Source organism: Leopardus geoffroyi, chromosome C1, assembly GCF_018350155.1.
Source record: "Leopardus geoffroyi isolate Oge1 chromosome C1, O.geoffroyi_Oge1_pat1.0, whole genome shotgun sequence".
Lineage (NCBI taxonomy): Eukaryota > Metazoa > Chordata > Mammalia > Carnivora > Felidae > Leopardus > Leopardus geoffroyi.
The window spans coordinates 37,950,851-37,978,131 of NC_059328.1; the positions used below are offsets into that span (position 1 = coordinate 37,950,851).

The 27,281-nt window shown below is 52.5% G+C and overlaps 1 protein-coding gene across 3 annotated transcripts in view; it reads right to left on the reverse strand.

The window, feature by feature from the left end:
* Positions 1-27,281, reverse strand: part of TRABD2B (TraB domain containing 2B) — a 220,523-nt gene that overhangs the window by 51,069 nt on the left and 142,173 nt on the right. The window lies entirely within an intron of this gene.

Sequence of the window (27,281 nt, forward strand, 5' to 3'; positions counted from 1 at the left end):
CGCTGGTAATTATAAAACTAAGGGGCTGGGGCGCCTGGGTGGCGCAGTCGGTTAAGCGTCCGACCTCAGCCAGGTCACGATCTCTCGGTCAGTGAGTTCGAGCCCCGCATCGGGCTCTGGGCTGATGGCTCGGAGCCTGGAGCCTGTTTCCGATTCTGTGTCTCCCTCTCTCTCTGCACCTCCCCCATTCATGCTCTGTCTCTCTCTGTCCCAAAAATAAATAAACGTTGAAAAAAAAAATTAAAAAAAAAAAAACAAAAAACTAAGGGGTAAATTAATGATAAACAGAAAACACTGGGGCCTTTGGGGTCTCGGAGGGAGTTTCTGACACAGCCGGGATGTCGGTGAAGGAACAGGCTTCAGGCCGGGCTGTGCAGGATGGCTGGGGCAGGGAGGGAAGCGTGGTCAAGGTGGTGGGCATGGAAGTGCGTGGTGTTCTTAAAGACGTGTCAGGTCAGGCCAGGCCAGGAGAGGGTCCGGCGGGGAGGGCCTTCAGTCTCAGCCACGGCTCTGCACTCCAGCCAGCTGGCTTCCTCAGCCCTTCTCTGCCAGATCTTCAGACACGGGCTTGACAGCTGTGAGGCTGGGGAACCCCAGATGCGCAGACGGAGACCTGCAGTGGGACAACGGTCCGCATGGTAGGCGGTCAGTCAGCGGTGGCCACGGTTACCGTCGCCACCATTATTACTATGAAGTGGCTGCATCCATTGGTTGAAAGCTGTAGTTTTTCTTTTTCCTGCTGTCTCAGACCTGCCTGCTGACACAGCTGCCTAGACTTCAAAAGGCATGTCTCCGTTTTCATTCGCAAAATCAGTATGAAATTCCTCGAGGGCTTGTCTAATTCCTTCTGGTCTGACCACACGGCAATTACCAATTTGCAGGGCGGAGCGGGGTTGGGGGGGGGGGTGTCTCACAGGCCCTCCACCTCCAGCTGAGTGAGGACCTCCGCTCTTGGTGCTGGGCAGCGGCCAGGGAGGGTGGCATCAGAGCGGGCACCCCCAGGTGGCCCGGGGTGAGGGGTGCTCAATGCTGACGAGTGAAATTGTTTGTCTGCTACGTCGCAGGCTACCAAGTGCTTCAGAGACCAAGTGTGCATAGCAGCAGAAAGGGCAGGGCTCTGGTCCAGGCTCAAATCTGGGTCCTGCTAACATGGCTGTGTGAAGTTCCTGTTGTGGCTTTTCTGGTGACGGGCTGCTATGAGAATGTGGGATAGGCCCTTCTCTCCAAGGCTCAGTTCACCCATCTGCCAAGTGGGGAGAATAAGATTTGTCCTCCCCGGCTAGTGAGCTAACACCCTAAAACCCTTGTAAACATTGCTGTCCTTCCTCAGGGCATTTTAAGAAACTTCTGTTCCCAAAGAGCAGCAGGGTGGCTTTGAGAAGGGGCAGGTGCCAGCACATGTAGACTGGATTCTCATTCACTCCTCAGTGTTCAATATGGATTAGTGCCAGGCTCTGTGTTGGGTGCTGGGACCACAGAACCAAATCAGCATCATTTCTATCCTCAAAGAGCTCAAGGTCAGGGGTGGGGTGGAGCAAGGAAGGAGGTGCTCAAGGAAGCCTTGCAACATGCTAACACACCTGTGAAAACCAGGTACCGGGGTGATTTCAGGGCTGTGGGAGCAGCAGCAGGGGGGACTCATCCTTCGGAGTGGGGGAGGAGTGGGGGCAGGGTCACTTCCGGGATTCAGAGGAGGTGTTCTGCAATGGTGCCTGTGGGGGATGGTTGCCTTTGTGATGCAGAAGAGAAAGAGAAGGAATTCTGGGTGGTGTCAATGTCCATGTAGAGGCGGGGAGAAGCTGGCCACTTTGGGGAAACGTGCGGATGATCCCCTGGGCTGGAGTGCAGGGCCTGGCTGGTGAGGAGTATGAGATGAGAGGGAGCAGGCACAGAGGGGGGATCTGGAGCTAAGACTTCATGCAAGGAAAGGCAAGGAGCACTGAAGTGACGAAACAGGGAATGAGCCCTAAAGCTTTCCATTGAGAAGCTGTCCTCTGGCTGCTTCCTGGCGGTAGTCTTAGCTGGCTCTGGGCCAGGAGAGGTGAGGAGTCCCCACCTGGGTCTGGGGCTGTGGGGACTCATGGAGGGAGTAAAGCAGGCTGGGATTCCAAATCCTTCCTGGCTTAGATGCTCTAGAACCCTCCAACTCAGGGCTCTGAGTCTCTTTCCTCACCCACCACTGCCCCCTCTCTCCTGCTGTGAATTTCGGGGACTGGTCCTCCCTCGCCCTCCTCCACTTTAGGAAGTTTCGAGCCGCTCTCAGGGGAGCAGCTGGACAGAGGAGGGGCAGGCTAAGAATGGCAGGAAAGAGAGAAGACTGTGTGGGGCTGGCATGTGGCCTGTGGCCTTGACAGTCAAGGGGTGGACACTCTTGCTAGCACACATCAAAGGAGACAGCTGCACAGAACCTGGCCTCATGGACAAAACTAAAATGCAGTCCCAACTTCTCCTGCTTTTCACCTGTTTAAAGTCACAGGAGACATTTCTTGGCAACAGGATGGGAAAGCCGAGAAGATCAGGTGAGGGAGGGTTCATTAGGTCCTGCAGAGGCTCCTCACTCCATGAAGAGGGCGCTGAGGTCCAGAGAGGGCAGGAAGGTGCCTAAAGCCACACAGCAAGTAGGGGATGCAGACTAAGGCAGGAGTGAGGCATCTGTCTGTTTTCCTTGGGCAGCTCGGGTCTCCTCTGCCCCCTTATTCCTTCTTCCCCCCACCACAGAAAAGGAAAATGTTTTTAGACCTGAGGCAAAAGAATGTGAAACTGAAATCTGAGCCTTGGGTCTTGGGAAAAGAATACAGAGAAGTCAGACACATTCTGGATGAGCAAAGATCTGCTTACTTTACAGACGGGAAACACTCAGGGCTACCCAAGGCTTCCTTCTGCACCCCTCTGACCCGGGAGGCAGGCCAAGTGTGGGCTGGTGGGGACAGAGAAAGACCCCCAAAAGTGCTGGTTAAAGGGCCAGTCGGCTTCCAGGATCCACTGTGGGCAGAGGGAGGAGTGCTCCAGCCTCTTACTTCGCTGCCTGCCTGCAAGCTTCTCAAGGGGCCTCAGGCCCAAGGCGGCATTCCACTGCCCTTCCTGAACTGGCCGCCAGGGCCCCGCCAGATCGGGGCGGTGGGGAGGGGGGAGGTCAGGGTGGGGGGCAGGGCTCCTTGTTGGCCCCCATTCGTCCACACCCACTCGTGCATTCTGCCCCAGCTCACCTCCTCAAGAAGGCCTCCCTTCAGCTCCAGCCCATGTCTGTCTTCTCCTTTTACGAGCTTCTTCAATTGGGAAGGGCAGCAGCAGGCCAGGGGTGTCAGACACTCTGAGTGACCAGGAGTTGTGTAGGAATGTGTGTGTGCACATGTGTGTGAAGGAGAGAGATGCAGATGGAAAGAAAGATGATAGAATGACAGATAGATGATAGATAGATAGATTATAGATTGATAGATGATAGATTCAGGACACGAGTATGGTATTCCCTATGCACTATTCATGCCGTGAAGAGGCCTAACCACAGACTGACCTTTGAACATGTAACAAAAATTGCCTCTGGGCCAAGAGCCGTGCAGCAGTCCCGGGGAGACTGAAATTAGCATGACTTCAGTTCCCTGCTTCCCAGCACCAAGCGGCTCCATCGATTGTTCTCCATGGACCAGTCCTAGACCTGGCTCTGCCATGTTTGTGTCTTCAGCCTCATCTCTCTCCACTCAGTCCTTTTTACTATTATTTCTACTTGCTGTTGGAGGGTGCCGCACAGGGTGATCCTGGGCCTTGAGGCCAAGGGTGGGCTGTCTGTTATATATACCCTGAACATCCTTGACCTGACGCAGGCCCCGTTGGTTCTGGGCCTAACAAGGAAAAGGGATGCTGCGTGTGTGAATGTGAACTTAAAAAAAAAACATAAATGAGATCATGGCACTCCCAGGCTTAAACCTTCATGGCTCTGCTCTAGGAATAATGAATGACTTCTTCAACACGGCCCTCTCAGCTGTGCTTGGCAGGGCCCCACCTGCTCCTCAGACTCATCTCACTTCCTGACCTCCTTGCTCTGTGTTGTCAACATGTTGCCTTTACAGAGTTTTTCAGAGTATGTTATTTCTTTCCCACTTCAGGGCCTTTGCACAGGCTGGTCCTATTGCCAGGCCTGCCATTTTCATCACCCCTTTCTTTTGCTCCATTGATTCCTATTCATATTTCAGATGGTGGTTCAAGCCTTCATCACCTCTTGAAAACTCCTTCCTTGATGCCTCCAGGGGCCCCCATTCAAAGCTCTCCTACACCCTGTACTCTTTCTTCAGAGTGCTCAGAGACTGTCTTCATATATTCATGTATGCAACCATTTGTTTAATGTCTGCTTATCCTAATAAGAATTTTAACTACCACTGACTAATCATTTGTTCCATGCCAGACACCGCACAAAACTCTTTTCAAATATCATTTCACTGAATCCCCCAACAGCCCGGTGCAGTAGTTATCATTTCCATCCCATTTTACAGATGAGGCAAAGGAGGCACTGAGGGCCTCAGCTAAGTAGCTGAGGTCACACAGCAAGTAAGCGGTAGATGAATCAAGGTAATTTGGCCATTTTAGCCACGTACCAGGATTCAGCCCACTGCTGTGCAGACACAACGGAGGTGGGGACCATGTCTGCTTTGCTCCCCCTCACGTCCCTAGGACCTACTCCAGGACCTGCCACTCTCAGCTATCCCCTAAAGGGAGGGAAGGACAGAGAGGTGGGGCTGCTTGCTGTAGAAAGACATCCTTGGGCAGCTGGGTCTCCAGGAACAGGCTCCAGCCCCCTGGTTCCCAAATTGGGAAGAACTAGTGTTCAAAACCAGCAAGTATGCTTTTTCAAAGTAGGATGGAAGGAGCTGGGGGAACCCAAAAGTTGAGCCAGAGCCGGGCAAAAGCCCAAACATGGGCCAGAGCCTCGGGATTAGGTGGGGCCTCAGAAACAGGACAGTCTGAGGGTTTTCAGCACCAGGATTTTCTTCCAAAGGCCATTCCACTCCAGGTGCCTGCCACATCTCTGTGGGGGACACGCCACAGTACAGAGAGAGGGGTTGTTGGCGCTGTGGCCAGGAGCTCATCGTCCACCCACAGGACCATGCCATCTCGGGGCATGGATGTGGGCTGTGGAGGGGGCCTTCCTTATGTGGCCCTAATGTCTGCCTCCTAGAAGCTTCATCTCCCACTGGAGGCACTGACTTGCTCCTGAGACTGGCATCTGTGCTGGAGATGAAGGCCCGGTCCCTTCACAGGACCCCAAGGGGGCCCCTCGCCTCCCTCCCCGCTGGCTGCACCCGGGCCCGAGCAGCCTACGGCCAGCCCTGGGGGTCCGGGCCCTGGAGCAGGCCTGGGAGGTCAGCAAGCCTGGGAGGCTTCCCCCCAGCTCCCTGGCCCCCCTTTGAAGGGGATCAGGTTCCCCCACAAACATAATTGAACGAAAATATGAGAGAGAAAAGGTCTTTGTTCTCCCATTTACAGCGTCAGAAAATATGTAACAAATTAGCCGTTTATGAGGTAAGAGAACAGGGCTGTGCGCTGCGGCGGGGAGGCACGGCGGCCGCACAAGGGGGCCTTTCAGCATGCCGAGTGTGGGGGGCAGCCCAGCCCGGGGAAGGACGGGCTCTGCCCCGGGCCTGCCTGCCTGCAAGCATGGCCTGGCACCAGCAGGACGGAGGCGGGCCCCGTCTGACCCTCCGGCTTGGTCTGGGTGAAGCCTGGAGAATGGAAATGCAGCGCCAACCAGGCAATGACCAATACAGCCCTCGGAAGGGTCGGGCGGCTGGACAGCGGGAGCGGGGACCGGAGGCCTGACTTCCAAACACCTCTGACCGCTTCCCTAGAGTGACCCTGAGAGATCTCCTCTCCTACTGGGACCTGCTTTTGCAGGAGGGTGTTGTTCACAGGGATGTCTCAGGGCACACACATCTTGCTGCAGAAAGGCCTTGCTGCAGAAAGACCCTCCTAATTTCCCTGAACCTTAGGACTGGGGAGGTGGTTCTTGGCGTTGCATAGGGCTTTTCTCTCAAATACCTTTGATTTTTCTTCCAGGGTTTGATCAAAACTAGCAGCTGAAGCACTGCACAGAGGATGTCGTTAAGGCTCAGGGGAGGGGGCGTACGTGGAACCAGGGAGGGGCGGCTGGCTGGGCAGGAGGCAGCCCCCTCCGCAGGGAGAAGGGGAAGCACTGCTGTGCTTTTATTTGCTCCCCGGTGTGTCCAGAATAGTGAGGGGCTGGGCGGAGAGCACTCCGAAAGAGGTTCTCTGGGCTGCCCAGCCTGGTGATTCTCTGAGTTGGGATTTAACGCCCTGACTTGGCCCTCTGCAGTTCTGACGCCTGAGGACCTGACAGTCCCCAGTGCGGTACTCCCATTCTAGGGCTTGGCCTCCTACAATTGGGAATTTCTGATTCCGTGGTTACACCATGTGTCTCTAGGCCTCTGCTCTCCTGACTTTCACACCGCTGTCACTGCAGGCCACGAAATGCCCTGCAGTCGTTCAGGGCTGAAGTCTCCCCTCCTGTAAGCCAAGGGCCTGGGACTCTCCTCTGGGTCACACTGTGCTCAAGCCCTGCACTTTCCTCTCCCGTCACACAGGGGCAGGACGCTCCCGAAGGCCCCAGGCCTCAGAGAACACATGCCGGTGAGATCATGGGTTCGTGCCAGTCTAGTGTAAGGAATCCCTGCAAAAAAGCGGGGTGCTGGGCTTCAGCATGAATATCCTGAGTGTTTCGTTTGCAGTCACAAACACATCGCTTTCCTGGATCTGATTTTATTTATTTTGATTGGATCTTAACGGCTCTTTACAAGGCTGAAACTGAAGCCGCCCGGGGTCCCCGGGAGACTTGCGAAAACTTCAACTGCACCCAGTTTAGCAGAGCAACTTGAAAGTCAATCAGCGGCGAGGGACAATTTGCCTCATTATTTCCAGCCCTGGAATTTGGCAGCAGATGGAATTCTGGGCCTGGTGTGGACGCGGTGCTGGGCAATCAACACAGCAGGGTCTGTCGCCCCTGGGTGTGTCGTCCAGGCCAGGGCCTGATGGACTGGCATTCCCTCTGAGGGCGGGCTGTGCCGGGAAGGATTTCCCATTCCGGGGGAACACGGGTGACAAGGCCCCCCTGATCCCAGGTTCAAGCCTGCTGTTCCAGACACTTCTGAGCCCCTATGTGGGCTGAGCCCTGGCTGGGTTCTGAGGAAGCAGAGGTGGAATCAGACATAGTTGCTGCCCTCCAGGAAGCAGACCAGAGACACTGGGCTACCCTGTCCCAGGAGAGAGCCAAGGGAGTGCACAGGAGGGAATAGCTGTGCCTGACACCCTCGCGTTAACCTCGCTTGCTCAATGGGGTCCACGCCGCTCCTTGGATTGAAAATGGTAACCCCTTCCCAGGCATTCCCAGGGCCATTTACTCTGCTGTATGTATGTCCATTCACCACCTTCTAACACACGATGCTAGTTACTCACTGATTACATCTCCTCCCACTAGAAAGTAAGACACTCCACGAGGGCCAGGATATTTGTTTTGTTCACAAATACCTCTCCAGCCCCGGCACGTGAAATACACTCAGTAAATATTACACGTGAATGACTGAATGAACCTGGTGGCATTTTATTACCAATGACCATTTCCAGGTCCTCCTGTGCAAGTCCAGTGACCCGGAGCCTCTATCCTTTCAGCCTCAAGGTGCTGGGGCTGGGGAGAAGGGCTCACATACCACCAGGCCCAAGTCACTTGGCAAACAAAGCTCAGGACAAGGCAAAGGTCTGCCCAAAATCACACGGTGCAGGAGCACGTGTTCGGATAGACCGTAGGATGTGCCCGTGGATCTGCTCCTGAGTCAGCCGGTGAGGTCCTGGCCCACTCCAAGCCCATTGGGGCACCTGGCAAGAGCCCCCCACTCCCACCCCCAAGAGGGAGAGAGGACTGGGAGCTCTGGTGAGGCCCGAGGGGGTGGGCAAGGCCGGGGCCCAGGTTGCTGGGCTATCTTTCCCACCCTGCTTCTTGCCCATCCTATCTGGCCGGTCCCGCCTCCCTCCCTGTGCTGGAATGACCACAAGTCAACAGATACTGTTTTGTTGCATCCTGAGAACTTTGTACATGCACACACGTATAAGATCTCATTTCCTCCTCACCCAGTCCTGCAACTATGAATATTTCAGCTTTAAACGCAACACAACTAGAGCTCAGGGAGGTCAAATAAATACCTTGCCAAGGTCATGTAGGTAGGGGCGGGAGGGTTTTCTTTGCTCCAGGTCTTTGTGCCCCACCCGCCAGGTGTGTGATGTGTTATGTTGTGTTATGCAGTGCTGGTGCCTGGGATTCCTTCCCCTCCCCCATTACTCCCCTCCTGCCCGAAGTCCCCCTGATGGGCACAGACTCTCGCCCTCAGACCTGGCAGGGCCCCAGTGAGAGAGGCGCCAGGGCAACGCCACCACACATCCACGCTAATCATAGGCATTAACAGCTAATCGTGCTGTTCTGCACGAGGCTCTGTGCTATGGAGCCCTGAACGGTGGACAGAGAATCACATTAGCAGTAGGAGGCTCTGGGTTCAAGTCATGGCAAATCAATTCACCTCTCCGAGTCTTCCATATCCTTCTCCGAAAAATGGGTATAAGACAGCCCAGGGCCATTTGAGAAGTTGTGGGGGACCCACAGGAGCTCGAGTCAGCTCCAGGGCTTGGCTTTGGAAGCAAGAGCAGGAACTGGAACTGGAAGGAGCCCTCCTATTTCCCCAGACCAAGAGGTACCCTGGTAATGGTCTGCCACGCAGGTATGGGGGGCTATGCCCACACCTGTACACCAGAGTCAGCGCTCCTGAATAGCCTGCCACACACCTCCATCCCCCAGACCACTCCAACTTCTAGAAAGTACTTGTCACATGGAACGGGACCTTGCCTGCCTATCTTAGGCCAGTCTACTGGCCCCCCAGAACTCATCTGTGCTCTGTGATCTTGGAGAGGCTGCAGAGATTCAGGGTGGGTCGGCCCTTCTACAGGTGGACAGCCCCTCTCAAGACCTGGTTCTCAGGGCACCTGGGTGGTTCAGTCAGCTGAGTGTCCGACTCTTGATTTCAGCTCAAGTCATGATCCCAGGGTTGTAAGATCGAGCCATGTGTCAGGCTCGGCACCGAGCACGAAGCCTGCTTAAGATTCGCTCTCTCCCTCTGCTCCTCTCCCATACTCGCACGCTCTCCCTTTTTAAAATTAAAAAAAAAAAAAAAAAGAGCCAGTTCTCTCAGGATTGGCATGGATTCTAGATGCCCCCAACCCTGGTCACCCTCTTTGTATACCCTTCAGGCTGTCATCATCCCTCTTCACATGCTGGTGCGGACATGGGAAGAAGAAAACGTTCTACATACAGGGCTTGGATCAACGAGGCCTCTGCTGATTAGCTCTCAGCCAACCAGAAAGTGTAAGCAACCTGCCTGCCCAATCCTGAGCACCGGGGTAAGGTGTTCTCTCTCTCACGCAGACTCACACACACGTGCATGCACACATTCTCACTCATTCATGCTCCAAATCACGTCACCGAGACCCTGTGCAGTCTCATGTACAGACACACCTGAATGGACACACACAGTCACACACATAGTTACACACACAGTCACACATACATAGTTTCACATACAGAGACACACAAATACACACAGTCACATACATGGTCACACACACACACACACACACACACAGCCACACGCAGTTACACACACACACTCTCCTCCAGTGGAGAGCCTGCTCCTCCCTGGGCATAACAACCTACTACGAGTCGCTCTGGGCTCTCTTCCTCTCCCACACATGGGAGGCTCACTCCGGGGAGAGACCTACCTCTCTACTCCAGGCATCTACGAATCCCAGAAACCGGACCATTGCCTGGCTCTGAGGTTCTGGCGTGAAGTGTGGACCCTGCACCTGCCACCTTGGGCTCTACCAGGCTGGTGTCGGTGCACCTCCCACCAGGCTCCTTCATCACAGGTGGTGAGGGGGGTGGGGCACAGACCAAGAATCTGGCTGTGGACTCAAATGTCACTCACTCGGTGACAGGGGCTGGTCCCTTGACCTCTCCAGGGTATTTCCTCATCCGTGAAACAGGGACTTCTTTCTTGCAGGGTTGCTGTGAAAGCTGAAGATAACATACAGACTATGCTTTTCATTTGTTAACTCTTTTAATCTCATTAACATCCCTAGAGATAGGTGCTGTTATTGTCACCATTTCAAGATGAGGAAACTGAAGCACAGAGACATTAAGTGGCCAACAGCATTGTGATCATTATTTGTGGCACTACCTTTCCCCAAGGTGACTTTGCAATTTTGTTCCAGCACTGGAGGGTCAGGAAACCAACAATTAAGAGCGCCCTTGTGAGCGTTATTTAACCCCTGATCCAGGTGGTCTTGCAGAAGGCTGTGGCCCCATCAAGATGTCACACAGAGAAAGTGCCATCCTGGATGACAGCCTTGGGTCCTGGAGCCAGCGCCACCCCGGCCCCTGGTTTCCCCGGAGTGGGCCTCGTTTCTGTAAGCTGGTGTTAGGGGCATGTGAAGAATCCGGAGTGTCTGGAAGCAGACAAGCAACCTTGATGATGTCGCCAGGGGCTGCGCTGTCAGCATCTCAGCAGGCAGTCCCTGTGAAGCCAGCCCCTGGGGCACGGGCCTGGGGGACGCCTGTGAATTCAGAGCCTGGGGGCTGGGACACTCGGCTCTCCGCGGGTATCTCCAGGGTAGCATCTGCCTTGAAGACCCTCCACCGCAGGGGTGGACTCCTCCTCCCCGAGGGAACAGTGACTGAGGAGTCAGGATGCCGGAGAGACTTTTAGGGAGTCGAATGCCAAACAGTGCTGGCCCGGCAGAGCCGTCAGTGTGATGCAAGTCTTGCTGTTGCTTGTGCATCCCCTGGGACACCGGGGTTCTCCCCGGGGACTGCGCTCTGGAGACCTAGTGCAAGCCAGGAAGGCAGAAGTACCGAACACAGCGCTGCAAGGAGGAAGCTGACGGCGGAAAGCCTACCACGTTGGTGTAGCGTCAGCACATTCTTGGAGCAAATGCACTGAAAATCATGTCCTCTCAATTCACTTCCAAGTGAGAATTAGGGCCGTGCTGCCCCAGCAAGGTCATGCCTGGGTCACTGCCTGGGGCTGGAGGCTTTGGCAGGGAGGGGACAGGCCTTGGGGGCAGGCGCCTCCTGGCCTGCCTGACCGGGAGCACCTGCCTCCACTCACATCGCCCTTGTGACGAGGAGCTGAGCAAGGCCCAGGGCTCCAGGGCAGGGCGCTGTCCAGTAGACACGTCTAGATCCGGAGAACGCAGTGTGCGTTTGCAGGTGCAGAGGGAGTAGGGAGCTGCTGGGCTGGGAGGAGAGGGGAGACATTGCCCCAGACTGAAAACGGGGTGGTGGCAGAGAGGCCTTCAGCCCAACCTGACAGAAGAGCGGAGGCTCTGCTACGGAACAGCACTGTTAAGGCTGCAGAGGCCCGGCAGGTCTACCCTCCGGGTTTTCACCTGGCCCAGAATCAAAGCTTTTGAGTTCCTGTTTGGAAGTCCCACTGGGAAGCCACGTAAGGGGTGGGACTTGAGGGGCTCCAGTAATCACCCCCACCCTCGGTAGGGTTTCCCGGGGCCCAGTGGAAACAGCACAGCACCCCTCTCTCGGGAGGGTTGCAGGTACAGCTAATGCAGACGGCTGCCTGGGTTCCCTGCCACAGGCCCTGGGGCCGATGCTGGTGATTCCCTCATCCTTCCTGGGCCTGGATTTCCTCACTGTAAAGTAGAGGCTGTTAATGCCTATCTCACCAGGAGGCTCAGTGACTCACAGGGAAATCACCTTGGCCCAGGCTGGCAGGCAGGGGGCTCAGGCTAGGACCCCCGGTTGGGCAAGGTGTCAAGGACTGTGAGGGAGGGGAGCAGTTGCCCAGGTTTGCTGTAACTGGGAGGGAAGGGGCCCCGGGGCCGGGAGCCTAGCACCCACCAGCCATTCCTCGTGCCCCTCCCCTCACTCCTCTTTTTTCACAGGCCTGGGTGACCGGCCTCCTTAGGCAACACAGACCAGTAAGCCCAATCCCCTCCAAGGCCGCAGAGGCAGGGCTGGAGGGGAATCCTTCAGTGCTGAGGGTTATCAACTCCCCCTCGACGGTCTGAAAATACAACATTGGATGCTACTGACCACCTACTGACACTCACCGCATGCTCCCACTGATCCTTACAGCATCCTGTGGGTGGATGGGTTGCCCTCCCCATTCCACAGGCGAGGACACTGAGGCCTGGAGAAGTGCAGCCACATGCCCAGGCACACAGCTCACCTAGCAGGTAGAGGGAGTGGCATTGAAACCCTGTCTGCCTGACTTCGAAGTCACTGCCCTTCTGAAGCTTGCTGGATGTAGAGGAGGCAGGTGGGGAAGGGCTGTGGGAGAGAGAGCCCTGATAGGAACAGGGACGGCACAGGTGCAAGAGGCAGCATGAACGACTGAGGGCGACACATCTTTCTAGATGAAAAGGACATTTGCAATTGTACCATTGTTTTTCGGTTGGGTTTAACTCATGATATAACCTATTTAATGTAAAACATATTGAATTCATATCTAATGTATTTTACATAACACAACTTATTTCAAAATATATATTTACTTTGAATAGGTAAAGGAGGGTCTGAGAGGTTTCTGTTGAGTTAGAAGGAAGGAACCATGCTCTTCAGAGTTGAGAGGCACTGTCCTGGGTGAAGGGATGTTTCTAGGAAGACATTCTATAGAAGACGGTGTTCAGGAAGTATCTGGGCAGGGTCCGGAGTCCCTCCTGTAGTGACCTTATATGCTGGGAGTCTTTGGGAAAGGATGGGGAAAGTTTGGGGCCTCAACATCCAAGCTCCATGCAAGACCAGGTGGGATGAGTGTGTGGCTGCAAAGTGGGGAGGGTGAGGGCACTTCAGGGGCCCTTACCAGGGCTGCTCAGGGTCCACCCAGGTTTGCTTGCCCCCTTTCACACCACCCATCACAGCAGGCTCCCCAGATCCAGCCTCAGGCGGCTGAGAAATGGGAGGCATGTGATGGTGGAGGCAACCAGGGAAAGTTCCAGAAACGTGAATAGATCAGGTGGGCTGCTTGAGCTCTCAAATCAAGAGGCACATTTAGAGCATCTGCACGCATGTGCTCCTCAGCCAGACCCCCTGGGTTTGAACGCTGGTCTCCTCCTCTGTCTATGTGGCTCATGGCAAGTGCCTTGGCCTCTGCCCTGCATGTGCGACCCTTAAGTGGCCAAGAAGCATTGGCGTAGAAACGACTGAGCAGACTCCCAGAAGGCCCAGAGCCTGAAAGAAGCAGCTCCTTCTCCTCAGATCCCTGAGGCACCTGACTTGTCTTGTTGTGGCAAGGTCAAGATCTCTCAGAGCCTGGGGAAAACAGAGGGCAAATTGAGAAAGGGCCTCTTTGGGAAAAATAATCCGAACAGCCACTTATCCCTGCTTAGAATAGGAGCTGAGGCCCTGGAGAGGGACAACCACCAACACTTTGGACCACAGTGAGGCCCCCTTTTTTTTAACAGGAGGGATTTAAATACATGATTGACTCAAGCTGGGGCATTACCACGTGGGTGGGACAGCCACTTACAGGTGCCACTGCAAGGCTCGGTCAAGAAGGCTGGGATGCTGGGAATTAAGGAGGTGGGGGTCCCAGGAAGGTCAGACAGGCACTGTGGCCTCAGACCAGGGACCCCTGGCTGTGCCTCAGTCTCCTCATGTTACCTTCTTCAAAAGCTTGCAAACAGGGCCACACACAGCAGGTGCTCCAAGTGAAGATGTTCCCTCCTTCTCTCTCCCAGGCTCAGTTCCCACCCTCTGGACCCCCACCTTGTGGTCCAAGGTGACCACAACGGAGCAGCGCCTTCCCCCACCCTGCTGGCTGTTCCCTCGGATTCTGGAGTCTTGCAAACTTCCCTCCTTCCTCCTAAACAGGCCCCTGATGAAGTGAAAATCCCCCACCAAGTCTGGCTGGGGGGCCCTTAGTCAGTAATCTGGTCCCCCAGCAAGGGAGGGGACAGTGTGGGCAGGAGGGCTGGGGAGTGACAAGTCCTCTCCCTCCTCCCTCTTCCACTGCGTCAGGGGCTCACTGTGAGTGGCCACTAGGCCAGCAGCTGCTGCAGCCTTTGAAAGGACATATGGCCTCAGTTCACAGAAGAACATTCATCCAATGGTCCCCTTCTGTGGCCAAGCTCGTTGAGGCCGGTGATGCAAGTCCCCTTCATCAGCACCTCTTTCTAAGTGGCCCCTTGCAGGATGTGGGCTCCCCCAGGAGCTCTCCATCCCCAGGCCTCTCCCAGGAGCTGCCTGCGGTCTTTCCTATTCTAGATGGGCTGAATTTATTTTATTTTTTTTAACATAATTTATTATCAACTTGGTTTACATACAACACACAGTGCTCATCCCAACAAGTGTAGACGGGCTGAATTTAAAACCAGTGATGAAGTGAGTCTCAACATCAAGAACCTCTATCTTAGAAAGTGGGGTTCTTAAAAGATTCAGGAACTGTACCTGCTCATGTGACATGTGCAGCCGACAGTGGTGTCACCGCAAGCAGGCAGCACAGGCAGGGCCAGACCCGACCCGTTTATCACCGGTCCCTCTGCTACAACAGGCTGCGTCCAGCTCGGTGCGCCTCCTGTGTGCATTATTGGGTGACACGCTATCAACAGAACAGCAGGGCTGGTGGGTACTGTGGTCAGAAGATGACGCTCTCATCTGATGCCCAATGGGAGAGGGTCATCTCATCTCTGAGGCCTGGAGAGGACGATAACTGGTCCAAGATGGCCCAGAGAAATCTTGTGCCAGCCTTGTCCCTTAGGCTTGGACATTAGAAGGGGCCCAGCCTTGGCTTTTCAAATTCTTACAAGAAACTAATTTTAAACATCCCAGGGGGCAAGACCCAAGGAATGTGCTGGGTTCTCAGACCTCAGAAGCTGCCCACAGGGCCCTATTTGGCCTGGAGGAGAAGCCTCTGGCTTGTTCCTTCTGGAGACCTGAAGTCACTCACACCCTCTCCCTGTCCCCAAAGAGTCCAGCTGGGGTGGTGCGGGAGGGGGCCAGAGGCACTCAGGAGCTGCTTGCTTAAGGGACAGGGGCTGAGGCTCCGTTCTGACTCTGCAACTATTCACCATGGAAAGCTAGCATGTCACTCCTCTATGACTCGGTTTTCTCAGCAGTCACACAGGGCTCAAAACCCAAATCCACCTGCAGGAGCAGCTGCCCCGGTCCTCAGTCAGCTTGGACCCCACATCCTGGTCACTGCCCTGCATTGGGTCCCCAAGCCTACCTCCCATCTCCTCAACCTGCCACTCCTCTTTGCCCCCACTCCCCTGTTCAGGCCATCTCTCTGGTCTTCCCTCCCTTATCTCTGTCCTCTTCACTCCATTCTCCATCAACCCTAGGGTCCAAGTCAGAACCAAGCACCCACAGCACCTTCAGTGGATATCCCATGGACAAATTCACACACGGCACTTAAGACACTCCTAAAAAACCAGGAACGGCCAAAGGTCCTTTGCCGCACCCCATCATTCTTAGGAACAAAGCCGAGTTGTCATTGAGCGTCAGGGCCCCTGGCCTCTCCCTTCCCGTCTCTCATCACTGCTGACCCCATGGCTATGCCTCAGTTGTTCTTCCAAAACATCTCTGGCCTCTGGTCCTCGAACTTGCTTCTCTCTTCCATCCCCTCTGCCTAACTTCTGTCCACCTTTAGAAATCCCAGCTGAGCATCACTCCTGAGGCCCCTTCCTGCCTGGTCAAGAGTCCTCTTGTGCCCTGGGCACTCTGGTTTCTCTGGGGTCTCACTGCCCTGCCCTGGGATGGCCCTGTCACTGGATGGGACCTCCCTGAGAGTGGCAGTCTGACACCCACATTCACTCCTGGCCTTGTTCTCAGCCCCAAGGATGGGCCTGGCCGACAGGATGCCCTCAACACGACTCAGGTGAACAAGCGAAAGCCAACTCACCTGCAATGACATCAAAGTAGGTGGTCAGGACAGAGGGAGCTCAGGGGTTTCATACACACAGGGCACGTGCTTTGCTACTGAGAGATGAAGCAACTCAATACACTCACTTGAATGAGAAAACCCTCCAGGCTGCGAACCAGAAGAAGCTGGGTTCCAGACCTAGTGCTGCCTCAAAGCTAAATCTTTCTCTAGGGCCTCAGTTTCCCCCCTAACATAAAGGACATGACCCCACTTTGCACATCTTTGAGGACCAGACAAGATAAGGGTGGTGAAAGGGGCTTTGACGAGTACAAAGCTCTAGCTAGACGTATAGGATGACGGATATTATTCAGGCACAAAGAGAGGTTTCTTCAAGGCCTTATCTCTTCTTTATTTTCTTTCAAGGAAATGGCTCAGACCAGCCCGCCTGCATTATTGTTGGCACTGTGCGCCAGGGAGAGAGGGAGGCAGAGAGGGAGAAGGAATCTTTAAGAGAGACTCTCTGGGGGACACTAATATTTTTAATAGTTTGTGGGTTATGAAGCAAATCTCTGTTCTCCGTATTATATATCTCGGCCGAGCCTGAAGAATGTTTCCAGAGTCTTTAATGAAACTGAAGCAGTAACCCAGCAGAGAGAGAGAAAGGCAGAAAGAGGAGATTTATTTGCAGAGATGTTTGCTCAGAGAGAGGAGAAAGCAGCTAGAGGCAGGGGGCCGGCTCAGCCACATTCCCCCAGCCATCGAGTGCCCCGATTCTATCCTTGGTGGAGGCCAGACCACCTGTCCTCACCTTTGAAGAGCATAGGCTGCGACCATGCACATGGCCTCCTCTCCCACGGCTGGGTAGAAGGGGGGAGCCTCTGTTTTCCCCTCTAATGTCTGGAGAGGAGGGTGAACTCGCCAGCAGTTGGGGGGGGTGGCTTTTACAGCACATAAGAGAGCCGGCTGCAGCCCAGAGCCTTGGTGGGAGAGCGGAATTATTAATAGGTCCTACTGAGGCCTCGGGAAAAATGCAGGACTGCATGGAGTTTAAAAGGTCAGCGTGAATAACAAAAACAGACTTTCTGGGGAGTCAGAATGGATTTAAAATACACTCCGAGGGGCCTGGGGCTCCTTTGCTGTGGCAGGCGCAGCATGACCGTCTTTGTGTGATCGTGGGTGTGTGCGCACACCTCTGGGTTCTGGAGACATTTTTCGGCTCCCAGGGAGCCGGTACAGGTTTCTGCCTCACAGGGTGTGTGCTCTGGGCGACTTCTGAGTGCCAGGAATGGCAGCTTGGCGGCTGGACTGCCGTGCCGGGGCAATCGCTCCCCTCTCTCCATAAATCGAGGAGACTAGGTTACCTGGCCCTCAGGATCTTTTCAACTTCAACAGAGTGCTGGAGGACAGAGAGAGCCTGGCTCCGGCACTGCAATGAGCCGGGTTCAATCCTTAGCTGGTCACGTAACTAGTCAGGTGACTGGGCAAGTCAGGTGCTTCCCCTGGGCCTCCGTGTCTAGTTCCCACCTTGCAGGGTTGCTGTGGGGATGAAGAGAGCAGGGTCTGGAACAGGCCGGTGCTGAAGTGCTGAAGACCCACGGCTCTTTCTTCTCATACCAGGCCTCTTTGGGGTCTGCTGTCACACATCCTTTACCTGCATTCTAGAAGATTCCTTCATCCTATTAGACCGGTGCTTATTGAACACCTACTATGTGCCAGGTGCTATTCTAGGCATCAGGATACAGTAAAAAAAATTCCTGCCCTCTGAAGCTCATGTTTTATAGGTGTCTCCTGTCCCGGGGTGGAGTGAGTCAGACTCTAACAGGACAGTCTGGAGGTGGATGCAGTGAGGGGGAACCCTGGGTCTTGGGACCAGTCAGACTGACACTGTGACCGCAGAAGAGGCACAGCACGTCTCAGAACCTTGTTTTCCTAACCTGCAAAAAGGGGATAGCAACAGCAATCCTCTTTGGGGGGTGATCTTATATGCACAACGCTTAATAAATACCTGTTAGTGAATGGCTAAGAGGTGTGAGAACATTTGTAAACCTTAAAGGGCTATAAATCCTTCCTTCCCTCTCCCTGTTTCATAGTCTTCTGCACACATATTAAGCCTGCGTGTTAACAGATTGTGGTAAGACTATCAGGAAACTCTAGCAAGTCCCGAGAACTTTATAGCGGAGACCAACATTACTTGAGCACCTGTTGTATATAAGCCCTGGTGCTGGGTGCCAGGGACATGGAGGTGAATCTGGGAGGTTCTCACCCTTGTCATATTCATTGTGGTTGGGGAGACACAGCTGCAAACAGGCACTATGTGTGCTTAGTTGTAAGGGACAGAGTGAGGCACTAGAACTCCTGGGAGCCCGGAGAGCCATCGAACCCTGCTTTGAGGAGCTGGGAAGACTTTGTGACTCCTTGGAAAAAAGACCCCCACCCAGCTGGTCACAGTCTTGGGCTCTGAATTTCAAAGGCTTCTTACAGACCCTCCCCCTTATTTTACAGGTTCAGAAATTAGGACCACATAAATCGTATTCTTAGGGCATACATATGGTAAGTGGCAGAACCCACCAGGTGTGACTTCCAGGCTAGTAACCCTTTGGAACTTTCATTTAAGGAAATCAGAATTTATTAAATACAGATGACTGGACAAGGCAATAATTTAGTGATGACGGCAGAACTCCAGGCACTGTGGGAGATGGTGGCAGAGAGGCTCTGAGACGGGGAGTCCTGATCTGAGACCAGATTCGTCCGGTCCTGAGCTCAGATCAGCAGGGGAAAGGAAACACCACCAACCAGGAGAAGATGGTGCTAGGTTTTATGGTAAAGGCTTGGGTCTTACCTGGCTGAGTAGGTCAAAAGGTGCAGCCTAGAAGAGAGGATGCAGTTTTAAAACTACAACCAGGTCTCCCAGAGGGAGCAGTGGCATTTGGTTAAGGTCCTAGTCGGAGGTCTGGCCAGTGAATGACCACTTGTGTAAGAGATTGTCAGGTGATAGAAGATGGGGGGATGAGTGAAGGCACCTTCCCTCTTGGCAATCATGGCAACCCAAGATCTCACCGCCTTCAGTAACATTTACCTATACCTCAGTCTACCTTGATCATACCCCCCCTGAGAATTCCTATGACTTTTGTTATAACCATGCCTTTTGACACTTAGTAGATCCTCAGGATATTGCCTTCTGTGTTCTCTGCCCAACTTTCCTCTTCATGCCCATGTATCCTGCCTCCAGGCAAAAGTGCAAGGAGCTGGACATCAGTGAACCATTTGGTGAAGTAAAAACCTCCAAAAGACTCTCTCTTCTATAAAAGCAATAAGAACACTTGAAACTCTAGTCAGCATCAACTTTTTCAGAACTCTGGAAGTTAACCAAAGTCTTGCAACAATCCAGGGAGCATTTATTCAAGAAAAAACAACTGGATTTCAGTAAAAATAGAAATTTCTTGTGGCATTTTAACTTGTCCTGTTGTCAGCCCCTACACTCTTCTGTGGTAGCCTTGAAAACCAACACCTGCAATCACAGTGGAAATCAGCAGCCTGGCAGCCGCTGGAGGGTACAAAACCGTGTCAGAGTTCCTTTAGAGCCTCATTCCTAGACAACAGTCACCTGAGGACCTGCCTGATGATTCCCTGGAAAACCCCACTCTCAAAGCTGTCTGTATTTGATCTGACTTGGAGATTGCGCAATGCTAACAGATATTTCCTCAGGGGTATTTGTTGAAAACAATCAGAGGTAATAGTTTAGCATCAAAGCAGTCTGAGCCAGTGGATAACAGTTGGGGCAAAAGAGCTCATTAGCTGACCATTAAGCTAACTGAGCAGAAACTTCCAGTGGCTACACGTGACAAAGCATTTGCACTTTACAGAATTGGATTAAAGACATTTTCTTAATGTTTATTACTTTTGAGAGACAGAGAGAGAGCATGAGCAGGGGAGGGCCAGAGAGAGGAAGACACAGAACTGGAAGTGGGCTCCAGGCTCCATGCTGTCAGCACAGAGCCCAACGCAGGGCTCAGATCCACAAACTGTGAGATCACGACCCGAGCCAAAGTCGGAGGCTAGACCACCTGAGTCACCCAGGCACCCCCAAAATTGTTTTAGAAAAACAAACAGTAATAACAACAAACAGCAACAACATACCCTGAAGTGGCAGGAGAATCTGATTTCCAGAGTTGTCATATTATATTATTTTAAATGCCCAGTCTTCAACAAAAAAATTATAAGACATGCATAGAAATAAGAAACTATGGCCCATAAACAGGGAAAAAAAGCAATCAATAGAAAGTATCTCTGAGGGAGTCCAGAAATTATACTTATTAGACAAAGACTTTAAATCAGCTATTTTATATATGTCCAAAGAATTAAAGAGATCATGTCTAAAGAAATAAAGTATGGGAAGGATGTCTCATTCAATATAGACTATCAATAGAGAGACAGAAATTATTTAAAAAAAAAAAAAAAAGAAACAATCACATCTTATAAAGTTGAAGAGTACAATAAATGAAATGAAAAATTCACCAGAATGGCTCAACAGTAGATCTGGGCAGGGGGAAGAAAGCATCTGCAAACTTAAAGATACATCAACTGAGATTAGACAGCCTGAGGAACAGAAAGAAAAAAGACTAAAGACAAATGAACAGAGACCTATGGGACACCATCAAGTGTGTCAATATATGCATAATGGGAATTACAGAAGAGGAGACAGAGAAAGGGGCAGAAAACAAATATTAAAGAAATAATAGCTGAAAACTTCCCAAACCTGGTGAAAAGCATTAATCTATACATCCAAGAAGCTCAATGAATTCTAAGTAGGATCAATTCAATGAGAATCACACCTAGACATATCTTAATTCAGCTGTTGAAAGCCAAAGATAGAGAGCCTTGAATGCCGCAAGAGAGAAATGACTCATCATACTTCTCAATAAGATTAATAGCTGATTTCTTATCAGAAATCATGGAAGCCAGAGGCAGTTGGATGACATAATCAATGTACTGAAAGAAAAGAGTGTCAATGAATTCTATATCCAGCAAAACTATCCTTCAAAATTGAAGAAATTAAATCATTCTCAGATAAACAAAAATGAAAAGAATTTGCTGTCAGCAGACCATCCCTACAAGAAACACTAAACGCAGTCTTTCAGGCTGAGTTGAAAGGACACCAGACAGTAACTTGAATCCACATGGATAAATCAAGAACAACAGTAAAGGTAACTTACAGGTAACTGTAAAAGACAGTATAAATGATTTTTTTTGTTTGTAACTCTTTTTTTTCCTATTATCTGACTTCAAAGGCAACTTCAGAAAGCAACAATTATAAATCTGTTTTGATGGGTTTTATACTACATTACTAAAGGATATAATTTGTAAGACAATAACAGCAAAAAGGAGGGAGAGGAGGGAAAGAACAAAGTTTTATATGCTATTGTAATTAAGTTGATACTAATCTGAACTAGATTGTTATAGGTTAAGATATTAATTATAATCCCCAAGGAAATCACTGAGGAAATAACTCAAAATGCAAGTAGTTCCAGACCTGGGTTCACATGGCAGAGCTGTCACTTCATCCCTAGATGACCTTGGCCAAGCTACTTCCCACCTTGAGTCTTGGTTTCCTCATTAGTCAAATGGCTATAATTAACCCACAGGTTTACCCATATCCCCGATAATGAAATTAATGTGTTGTGCATGTTGGAGGGAACAGAAGCCACACTGGAAACTTGGTGTGAATCTTGCTCCTTTGCCTTCTTATGTGTGTGAGTTTGGGCAAGTTATTCAACTTCTCCAAGCTTCAGTTTCTTCTGTGCAATAGTCAAACAACTGTTTATGTGGAATTAAATGGGGCCATATGTGTTGTCCCTATTCATCAGAGTACCACCTGGCATACAGTAAGTATCCAATAAATGTTGGTGATTATTCTGAACTGTGAGCAACCCAAGGGCAGAGACGCACTTTTAATCGTTTCTGGGTCCCTGGGGCCCTGTGTAGAGTAGCTGTCCAGTAGATGGAGTGTTTGTTAAACTGAACTGAAGTTTGCTATCTCTTTTGTCATCCAGATGGAAGGCTAAGATCTTGTGAAAGTTCACACCACAGGGGAGGGGCCTGGGTCTCAGGAGGCCAGGACTGGAACTAGGAAAAAGTTGCTGGTGGGATCCATCTCTGTCCCCTGCTGGGCTCTGGGAGTCCATGGCCAGGCCCACAGTACAGTGCACTTCTTAGCAGGAAATGTCATGACCTCAGCACCAAGACGGGTGGGATTTGCGTTTTTCCCACATTAGGACATCTTGCTAAGAATGGGTTCTTGGCCCTGAAAGATGTTTGGGATTCAAGGGTGACCAGGCCAGTTTAAAATCTCTTAAAGGGACCACCACAGCCTTCTTCAGCCCTGTACCACCTACTTCTCCTCCACAGCCAACCTTCCTGACAGTCTCCACTCCTCTCCTTCCCTGTCCTGCCCAGGCCACTGTATCTTCCTCCCCTGTCACTGCTCTTGTACAAGTCCCCAAGAGCTTCCTCATGATGGAAGCCAAGCCCCGAGCCTTGGACCCACCTCCTGGTTGACTGTATCACTTGGGCCATCTGCAGGGCCTGGAGAGAAGCTAACTGGGCTTCTGTGCAACACAACTTCCATGGCTTGAGAGCCCTTCTGAAAGGTCTAAGAGCGAGGAGTGAAAACAATCCAGAGAGCGATTATTGCCCAAGACTCATACTGTAGGCCAGGGAGTAGGGAAGTAGGAATCGCATTGCTCACCAAGAGCCAGGCCCTTCCAGGCTCTTTCCATAGGCTTCCTAATTTAATACTCACAACAGCCCTATGAGGCAGATACTAATACCATCCCTGATTCATCCCATGAGGAAACTGAGGCACAGAGAAATTAAATAATAGGCTCAAGTCACAGAATGAGAGTCAAGCCAGGAATGGCATTCACGCAGTCTGGGGGCAAAGATCATGTTCTTAACCAGAACCCACTTGGCCTCTCAAGGTGGGACATATGCCTGGGAGGGCAGCAGAGCCCCGGACTTTGCTTAACTTAGGGCTAATTCACAATTTGGGATTAAATTTCAGGAAAGCAATCAGCTTCAATGAAAGTAAAACCAGGGGAAAGCAGCATGAGAGAGAAGAGGGTACAGTTTGCTTGCAATCAGATTTGGCCTTTATCCTCCCTTCTCACCCTGCTGGGGACACTCACTTATCAGACACCCATGGCTAGATTCTGAGCCAGGGCAACCTTCCTTCCTAGAGGTCATTCACCCAGGGACCTGGAGACATTCTAGCAAGAAAGAGTGTCAGTTGTCTTGCTTGGGTGATGGGACGTGTGAAGAAGGCTGAGGCCTTTGAGGGAAGCTTCCCGACGAGGGGTGAGCACTCTATCTCTGGAGGGGGCAGTGGAGTTCACACCCCTAAGCAGCGGGGCCACAGACCACCTCTGGGGTGCCTGCTGGCTCTCTGAGGCGCTGGGTACCCACAGCTCCTTAGGTGGCCTTGGGGATTCCATTCACCTCTCTGGACCTCCTGTGTCCTGCTCCTGCTTTGAATGATGCTTTCTAGGGTCAGTTAGGGTCACAGCTGGCAGGTTTAGATATTCACCCCCAAGTTATCCCCTGGGGAAGACTAAATCCCTTCGGTGGCACTACTAAAGAGATGTAGCATAAACCACAAGCCACCAGTGCTGGCAGGAACTCATCTGGTGCAACCAGATGGGGACAGAGGCCTGGGAGGACAAAGGACTAACAGAGGGCCATGCAGCAGATTTGGTGCATCAGGGCCCTGACCAAGTGCGTGGGAAGGAGACACAGGAATTAGTGTTTCAGGCAGAGCGTCAAGACTGGTCCCCAAGTATTCCCAAAAGGAAACAGGGATGGCAAGCCGGCCAGAGCTGGAAGGGCACGCAGCCTGCTGCCTGGCAGGTTTCTGTCAGCCCCTGACACTCATGTGTGGGGGATGTGGGCGGGGCACACACACAGTCAGGCCTGCTTTGGCCTCTGCCATGAGGAGGCCGCTCTGGGCCTCAGGCCCTGCAGAACGGGGGTCAGGTCAGATCATGGGTGCAAAGCATTCTCATGACAGGACATGCTACACAATGTTGTAGGTGTACCCAAGAGGTCACAACCCCACCACAGACTCTGTTCCCAAAGAGCCTGCTGCCTAAAGCGTGGGGCTCTGGCAGACACAGCCATGACCGATTGCAGGGACGGGCAGGGGACACACAGGATCAGCCTTAATCTGGACCATCCTCCTCATGTGCCAGGAGTCTGGCTTCTCCCGTAGTCCTGTCTCCTTGTTCCCTACTTCACACTCATGCACGTACACACACTCATGTGTGCAGACACACGCTCATGCATGCACACACACTTATACTCATGCATGTGTGCACACACACAATATATACACGCACACCAACACACACACATACAACGTGCAGGCTCGCACACGCACGCACACATATGCACGTGTTCATCCAACCAGTCTCCTGGTCAAGCCACGCAGGCCTCTTACATATCTCCGGATGCCGTGGCCTTCTCTTTCCCAAGCTGGCAGCACCTGCCTCAAGACCTCATTGTCTTCCACCTGACCCGGCCCATCGACCTGCTCGCTGGATCCCTACGGTCCATGCTCCAGCCTGCAGCCAGAGGGAATTTTATCCAGTGCAAATTATACCTCAGAGGGGAAGGGAAGAGGGAGAAACTAAGGGGTTCAAACCCACCAGGTCCGGAACAGGCTCAGCTCCCACGTGAAGTGCTCGGTGACCCGGCTAATGCTGGCAGCGGCTACCTGTCCCACTACTGCAACTGCCAGAAATGCGACACCTTATACAATAGAGTCAGAGGACCATGTGCTTGCCATCTGCTGCCCCCTGACCTCTCTGGGACCGTGAGCTGGGAGGCGGAGGCCCCATCTACCTGGTAAAGGCAAGGATGCTGAGCCAACCGTGGGCAGCAGGTAGCGCAGCGTCTGGCCCTCCAGCGATGGCCAAGCTTGCTGCCATCACTGCTGCCCCCGTTCCTGTAAATCCCGGTGGGTGTGGGCATCCCCCCATGCGCTGTGGGTTCCTGGAGGGATTTATCTCCTTGAATTCAGTTCTGGGCCCTGGGGTGCAACTGAGGACCTGGCCGGAGCCCATGTTTGCTGAGAATCTTGTTTGACTCTCTGTCAGCTGGTAAGAATTCAAAGGGCCAAAGAGAGACCAGAGGGCAGGGTTGGCAAGTCCATTTCACAGATGAGTAAAGTGAGGCTCCGAGCTATTTTAGGATGGGCATGTGTTTTCCATAGCAGTTATTCCTTATGGGGAGGGGCTGCTTTGCCTATCTGTGGGCGCACATCCATGTCGCGAATGAGAAGGTTGTGCAGGCCCATGCTGGGGCTGTCCTTTTCAGAAGCAGACACTAGACTCCGACAGTTTCAGTAACATGTTTGAGGTCACACCAGTCAAGCCGGTAAGTGGCAGAGCCATGATTCAAACCCAGATCCCCTGAGTCTCATATTTTTTCTCTGCTCAGACAGAACCCACAACCCAGCTCCTTGGCCCTCCCTGAAGCGAAGCAGGAACTAAAGCAGGCCTCAGATTCGGTCCCCAACATCCCCTGGAGCACTCATGTTTGAAACAGAATTTGGCAGGCCCACTGGGATTAATTAATTACAGGCCTATCTCCAGGGTGGCCCGGTCGGCTATCGAGGCTGCTGCATACCTGTTGATTGCATAATCCATAAATACATTTGACATCTTTAATTGGAATCAGGCCCCCCAGCCCCTGCCCACAGTTGAGTTACGAGCTCCAAACTCCCAGTTGGCAGTCCTGAGCTTCTGCCTGAATCAGGGCCCGGTGAGGAGGAATCAACTTGGGGCTCGATGTCATTTATCTGGGATTATGAAGCAGAGAAAAAAATCAGTGTTCCACTGTAAGGATGGAGATCTCCCTCTAGCTCTGTGGCTATGGACCACCTCCTAATCTCATCTTCTCAAATCCAGAAAACCTTCCAAGGCCTTGCAATCCCCGGGCTGCCAGATCCAAATGAGAGCAGAACAAGCATACTGGGTTTGACATGGGGGCTTTTGGGGTTCTTTCTCACTGGAATCCCACAGCAATCTGCCTCACCTCTCTCATCTCCCAAGGTAGGCCCAGGCCAACACACACATCCTGATGCTGTAGCAACAAGACAAGCCCCTGTCTGACTGGACACTGCAGGAGTGCCCAGGCTCGACTCTGAGGCCCAGAAGTGTCACCTACCTGGTGGGTAACTTTGCACTAGTCACATAAACCACCGGGTCTCCATGCGCTCATTCATTCCCTCCCTCCCTCGGTATCTCAGATACTGCTTGCCAGGATCTGAGAGGTGCCACGCAGGGATGGAGGGGAGCTGTACCTGCCTTGGAGCACCCTGTCCAAAGGAGTCCACATCCCAGAGGGAAAAGTGGGCAGAGGGGCCACGGGAGGCACGGGCCAGGGGGCAACTACCTCAGCTTGGGGAAGGGTGAGAAGAGGGGAGAGGTTCCCCAGAGCTAAGGACCCAAGCTGAGCTAGTCTTTCTAGACAGACCCTGCAGGGCCTACCCCACTTTCTCTTCTGCCTTGTTATCTTGATAACAAAGTGAGTGTGGTAAAAATTTAAGCGAAAAACTTGTAGAAAGTCCTTGGTACCATGCAGCTATTTGACACTGGGTTCCCTTTTCAGGCCTCTTCCCTCTAGACTCAGATGGAAAATGATGACACTGGGCACACTGGGAGGAAAGGCAGGAGTTCTGGTCACCCCTGACCTTGGGCAACCACCTGAGGGCTCAGGGCTCATAGCTTGGCTCACCTGTCAGGAAGCTCTGTCTCTGGGCATCATGTATCCTCAGGCTGCCTCTAAACGTTGGCCACCCTCCACAGAGCAATCCCCAACCTCCTGCTTTGATTTCTCACGCTGCCTGGTCCCTGACTGGGGCTGTGACCTCCCAGAGGGAGGGGACTGGCCCTACCTACTGATGTCTTCCCTTCCTCCTTCAGCACCAGACCTTGGTAAAGCTTCCAAGTGACACGGTTTGGAAGACCAAACTCTACCAAAAAAAAAGAAAGAGCACGTTCTGTGACAGGACACAGCCACCAGAGCTGGGTTTGGTTCCCACGATGGCTGCTCGCTAGCTGTGCAAACCCAGGCAAATGGTTTACTTCCCCGAGCTTCATTTTCTTCCTCTGCAACCCTTACCAAATGGTGAACTGGATGATTCATTCATACGCATGTGTCTACTCCATTCAGAAATTGTTTCAGATTCCAAGGATACAGCAGTGAACAAAACAAACTCTCTGGCATGTTGAGATCACGTTCTAGCGGAACAGACAGGAATTGACAAGTAAACATATTCATACGCTGGGTGGTGATCACCACTAT